General features: G+C 38.3%; 1 protein-coding gene across 1 annotated transcript in view; it reads right to left on the bottom strand.

The window, feature by feature from the left end:
- LOC139166873 (complement factor H-like) overlaps nt 1–5573 on the bottom strand; it is a 1233958-nt gene that overhangs the window by 517217 nt on the left and 711168 nt on the right. The window lies entirely within an intron of this gene.

Below are 5573 nucleotides of genomic sequence, written 5' to 3'. Positions count from 1 at the left end.
TGTTGACTAAGTTTTCATTTCTGCAGTGATGAATCTTTGGCAGTAAGCTCTAGTGGTAGACATTGAAACTCTTTTCATTACTGTGAAACAATCAAATAAAGTTACTTGAAAATAATTTATTCCAGGTAGCTTCTACCTGGAAACTGTATAGAGGTAAGCAGAAATTATTTCATAGTTACTGGAAAGGGATTTCTTCTAAAATATATTTTTAAAGCATGGGACCCGTAAGGTTCACAAAATCGTAGACTCATTAGGACTGGAAGGAATTAATCCAATCCACTACCCCTCACAAAATTGTTGTCCAATCTTTTCTTGAAAATCTCCAGGGATTAAACAGCTATAACTTTAGGAGACACACTATTCCAATAATTGTACTTATTGTCAAAAAAATTTCTTGTTAGTTTAACATTGGATTTTCCTCAGATGAGCTTTCATCCATTGCTTGTTGTTCTGCTCTCTCATGTGCTTTGAAGAATAAATCAGTCTCCTTTTCCCTGTGACAGTCTTTCAAGTGTTGGAAGACAGCTATCATGTCCCTCCTACGCCTTCTCCTTTGTTAGACCAAACATACATACAGTGGTACCTCTACTTAAGAACTTAATTCGTTCTGTGACCAGGTTCTTAAGTAGAAAAGTTTGTAAGTAGAAGCAATTTTTCCCATAGGAATCAATGTAAAAACAAATAATGCCATTAGGAAAGAAATAAAAGCTTGGAATTTGGGTGGGAGGAGGAGGAGGGAGAAGAGGAGGAGGAGAGTCATTGCCAGAGGAAGAAGGTGAGGTGAGGTGAATCAAAGAAATCCAAAACTTTAAGGCTTAAAAAAAAAGAGGGACTCTGAGGCGGCGAGGAGGAGCACGCACCTCCCATACACCCAGCATGAAGCTGCCTCCCATACACTGCCTCAGAGAGAGAAACCCAGCTGGGCAAGAGGGGGGAAACCTCCCACTCCTTTGACTGAAAGGCAGCTGCTGCTGCTACTGCTACCTGCTTCCTTCCCATGCTGAAGGGCTCCCCTCTCCTCTCGCTCGCTCACTTTGTAGCCGGCGCTTTTCCTTCACTGTGGTGACTCCTCAGTTTGGCTGAAGCCTAGTTGATCTGGCTGAGGCGAAGCCCCCCTTTTGCCTTCCATGCCCAGACGCTCCTGGAGGCAACCTTGTGCCAGGTGTATGGGAGGCAGCATGAGGGAGTCACCACAGAGAAGTGGTTTATTCCCTCTCCAAGCGCCCAGAGAAAGGAAAATGCTCTGTTCGCTCTGGGAGCGTTTCTTTTCTCTGGGCGCTGGCAGTGGTTTATTCCCTCTCCAAGTTCTCAGAGAAAAGAAAATGCTTCGTTCACTCTGGACTGCCAAAGGCTCCTTAAGTGCCACCGAAATGCTCCTCTCGCAGACTAGAAAAGCCTGAGATAGTCGGGATTAAAGGAGGAAGGGCAGAAAACTGGCCAGGCCTTCGTTCCGCTCTCAAATTTCCTGGTGAATTTTTCTGGGCTCGGGTTCTTAAGTAGAAAATGGTTCTTGAGTAGAGTCAAAAAAAATCTTAAACACCCAGTTCTTATCTAGAAAAGTTCTTAAGTAGAAGCATTCTTGGGTAGAGGTACCACTGTAGTTCCTTTAGCTGCTCATCCTATGGTTTAGTATCCAGACCCCCTTATGTTCTTTGTTGCTCTTTTCTGCACTGATTCATAGCTACAACGGTCACTATTGTATTAATTTTTATTAAGAAAAAACAAGGGATTATACTTATAGCTGCTATAAATACGAAATTATAAAAATGCCAAATACAGTTTAAACATCTGACTGTATGACAATCCAACCAAAATAATAATAATATCACATGTGTCTATTCTTTTTTATACTATCTCTTTAAGGAAAATTTCAAAAGAAACATATGAGAAAATATGGTTGATTTACAAATGAATATAAGATTTTCTCCATGAAGCTTTTTTAAATGAGACATCATACAGAGCACAACAGAAGCTTCATTAGAATTGATTTCATTTGGGATCTCAGAAATTAGAATTATTACAATAGTCTAACACAGAAAATTTACTTAATTGAGATACTACATTTATAGATATATTTAGTGAAACAAATCCAAAGGCTTTTTAAGCCAACTACTTGCATTCAAATAAATAATAATAATAATAATTCAAATAGTTAAATTAAGGCATTCAAAGGAAAAGAAACAAATATGTACATATTATTTGTGACATTTTTAAAAATCCATATAATATGAGGTAGTGAATCTGAGAAATTATAATTTGAAAGGGAATTATTTTCTGCATTTAAAAAAATCTTACCTTTCAGTCTTATCAGATGCAGTTAAGTGTTGTGTTCCTTTCTAAACCGAATTTCGTATGCATGTTTCCTTTTAATCAGCTTCCTTGACCTCAATGTCATCATTTCTTCCCCTTTTAGCAAGTCATGTTTCCGGCTTCATTTTATGAGCAAGAAGTGAATCTGTATTTTCCTATTATACAATACGAGTAGGGGAAAGCAGGGGAGAGCAGGGGTGGTGTAAGATAAATGTGTCCATGCAGTCACAGAACGTAGCCGAGGCTTGACTTTTTAAACAGGGAACTTTTATTTTATTTATTTATTTATTTATTAGATTTGTATGTCTCCCCTCTGCGTAGACATATTTTGGCTTTTCCGGTACCATTCCAGCTCAGCTTAAATAGAACAAGAACCAAAGTTCTGAAATCTCCTTTTATAGTGTGGCTGTCAGAAAGCAACCAATCAAAATAATTTAACTTCCCTCTCGAAAGGCCTCTTGTGCTTAGCCAATCAGGCTTTAGCAGTGTTGGTGAACCTTTTTCCCCTTGGGTGCCGAAAGAGCATTCGCGCGCACTATTGCACATCCGCGAGTGCCCACACTCATAATTCAATGCCTATGGAAGCTGGAAACAGCTTGTTTCCCAACTTCTGGTGGGACCAATAGGTTCATGTTTCACCCTCCCCAGACTCCAAAGGCTTCCCCGGAGCCCGGGAAAGGTGGAAACACCCTCCCCCATCCCCCCAGAGGCTCTCTGGAAGCCAAAAACACCCTCCCAGAGCCTCTGTGCAAGTCATAAATCAGCTGGCCAGCACATACATGCACCTTGGAGCTGAGCTAGAGCAACAGCTCATGTGCTAGCAGATATGGCTCCACGTGCCCCCTGTGGCACCCGTGCTATAGGTTCGCCATCACTGGACTTTAGCATCAGCATTCGTGGCTGGTTGTAAGTTGAGGATTTGCGTTTCTGGTGGGGTTGTAAGTAAAGGACTTAACAGGTGGAGTGGTGGGGAGGTGGGATCTATTATTACACAATCAACTACTTCCCTTATTCATTCATTCATTCATTTATTGGATTTGTATGCTGCCCGTCTCTGTAGACTTATGCTGATCCCCCACTGTGACCCCAGGCTGACTGGCACAACCAGGTCTTTAGGACCTTACAGAAAGATTGGGGCTAACCTTATAGGCGAGGGAGGGCAAGATGTTCCAGAGGACAGGAGAGAAGAGTCTTTTCATGAAAACAGGAATAGCCCATTTGAGAAATCAGTCTGGGATTGTATGTACATTTCGCTTCAGAAGTGCATGCAAGTCACTGTAGCTGGAAAGAAAGAGGAAATTCACAATTCATATCTGATCAAAATGGATTTAGATAATTTATAAAGATATGAGGATGGCGAAATAAAACAGCACAAGAACCTTGAACAACAGCACTGGAAATTGTCAGCAATATTCTCTGTAAAAGGATAAAAGGTAAAGGTTCCCCTTGCGCGTGTACGCTAGTATGTATGTCTAATTGGCTAGTCATCTAGAACAGCTTTCCCCGAACACCATCACTCTGCTAAATAAATAATTTCCTCACCACTGTCAAACTATTCACTAAGGCTGCATTACTATTACTATTGGTCTTCTCATTATTCCTATCACCCATCTCCTCCCACTTATGACTGTATGACTATAACTTGTTTCCTTACAATTTATATTAATATTGATTGTTTCCTGATTGCTTATTTGTACCCTATTACAATAATTAAGTGTTGTACCTCATGATTCTTGACAAATGTATATTTTCTTTTATGTACACTGAGAGCATATGCACCAAAGATAAATTCCTGGTGTGTCAAATCACACTTGACCAATACAGTATTTCTATCTAGAATCCTGAAATCATCAGCAAAAAAATCATGTGTATTTGCCAATTAATACACTTCAAGTTGAATTTTTACCACCAGAAAAGGAGAAAAACAGGCATTCACACGAGCAAGACAAAAGTTCTTTTTTCCCCAAAAGTTTTTAATTTTTCTCTACCATTACAATTATACAACATATCACATATACCTTCATTATAGAATAATAATCATATATTATCTCTAAAAAACAGTAACCTTAATTTACAAAACAATTTTAAATTATAATGCTCAGTCTGTCCACTTTCCATCTCAGATGGGTATTCCACCTCCATTTCCTACTTTCTTACTCCTTCTCTCCCGTCTCCTCTCCTTTCCCTTCCATCAAAATTGAACGGGTCCAAAGACAGGCTACAAGAATGCTGGAAGGTCTTAAGCATAAAACTTATCAGGAAAGACTTAATGAACTCAATCTGTATAGTCTGGAGGACAGAAGGAAAAGGGGGGACATGATCGAAACATTTAAATATGTTAAAGGGTTAAATAAGGTTCAGGAGGGAAGTGTTTTTAATAGGAAAATGAACACAAGAACAAGGGGACACAATCTGAAGTTAGTTGGGGGAAAGATCAAAAGCAACGTGAGAAAATATTATTTCACTGAAAGAGTAGTAGATCCTTGGAACAAACTTCCAGCAGACATGGTTGGTAAATCCACAGTAACTGAATTTAAACATGCTTGGGATAAACATATATCCATCCTAAGATAAAACACAGGAAATAGTATAAGGGCAGACTAGATGGACCATGAGGTCTTTTTCTGCCATCAGTCTTCTATGTTTCTATGTTTCTATCCTATCTCCCCCTTCCTTCCTTCCTTCCTTCCTTCTTTCTTCCTTAGCTCCCCATTTCCTCTCTCTCCTTTTCTCCTTCATTCCTACTTCCCCGGAATAGGGGTGGCATACAAGTCTAATAAATTATATTTATTATTATTATTATTACTTCCCCCTACACCCTCAAAAACCTTTCTATGATAGGAATATTTATAATTCAATTATTTAACAGTCTGAAAAAGCTAATTTTCAACCTCTAAATTTATCATAACTCTCCTTTATTATATCTCTATGTTCATTCCATTATATTTGAATTTTAGGTATATGTCATTTATCTAATGCTTCCTCCTCTATCCAGTTTCATCATCTGAGTCACACCTATTATTTCACTTCCCTTCCTCCAATTCTTATTAAATTTAATAATTAAATTTCTATATATATTCTTTAGATAAACATAAAATTTCACTCGAAATTCATCTACATATTTTAGGGTGTTTTTCCTCCTCCTTAATAACAGAACATGAAACTTGAATAAAACTCCAAATATTTTAAAAAAATCTCTAACATTAAAACAATAAATATTGTCAATCAAAATTCAAAGTCCAATTATTTCACTCTAATATAAT

This window comes from Erythrolamprus reginae, chromosome 4 (genome assembly GCF_031021105.1).
Source record: "Erythrolamprus reginae isolate rEryReg1 chromosome 4, rEryReg1.hap1, whole genome shotgun sequence".
NCBI classification, from domain to species: Eukaryota; Metazoa; Chordata; class Lepidosauria; order Squamata; family Dipsadidae; genus Erythrolamprus; species Erythrolamprus reginae.
The sequence above is the reverse complement of the archived record's forward strand: the minus strand, read 5'-3'. Positions and strand labels throughout refer to the sequence as shown.